This window comes from Apium graveolens, chromosome 4, assembly GCF_009905375.1.
Source record: "Apium graveolens cultivar Ventura chromosome 4, ASM990537v1, whole genome shotgun sequence".
Classification (NCBI taxonomy): domain Eukaryota; kingdom Viridiplantae; phylum Streptophyta; class Magnoliopsida; order Apiales; family Apiaceae; genus Apium; species Apium graveolens.
Window position 1 is genome coordinate 233,290,203 of NC_133650.1, and position 639 is coordinate 233,290,841.

A 639-nucleotide genomic window follows, 5' to 3' on the forward strand; every position below is an offset into this window, starting at 1 on the left:
ATACAGAACTCAGTTCAGTTTGGGGGTTATTCGAAAGAAGACCCCAACATGCATATCAGAGATTTCATCGAGATCTGCGACACTTTCAAGTTTAATGGAGTTTCTAAAGATACTATTAGGTTGAGGCTTTTTCCATTTTCTCTGCGGATTAAAGCTAAGTGTTGGTTACATTCTCTACCACTAGGGTCTATCACCAAATGGGAGGATCTTGCTCAAAAGTTCTTAACTAAATTCTTTCCTATGGCGAAGACTGCTGCAATCAGAAACACACTTACTCAATTTGCTCAGCAATCTGGGGAATCTTTATGTGAGGCATGGGATCGCTATAAGGAGGTGCTTAGGAAGTGCCCACATCATGGGATGCCTGACTGGATGATCATTAACTGCTTCTATAATGGATTGGGTGCTACTTCTAGACCCATGCTTGATGCAACATCATCAGGAGCCTTATGGGATAAAAGCGATGATGAAGCTTATAAATTAATTGAACTGATGGATGCCAATGAATACCAGAATCCTACTCAGAGACTACCTCAGGGCAAGGTAGCAGGAATTCTGGAGTTTGATACAGCTACTGTTATAGCTGCTCAGCTTAAGGCTTTGACGATGAAGGTGGATTCTTTGGCTAATTATGGAGTT

General features: G+C 41.5%; 1 non-coding gene across 1 annotated transcript; it reads right to left on the reverse strand.

Moving 5' to 3' along the window:
- Positions 1-255: 255 nt before the first annotated feature.
- Positions 256-362, reverse strand: LOC141723023 (small nucleolar RNA R71). The gene has a single exon (XR_012576017.1). It is a non-coding gene; the product is annotated as a small nucleolar RNA R71 (small nucleolar RNA).
- Positions 363-639: the final 277 nt, after the last annotated feature.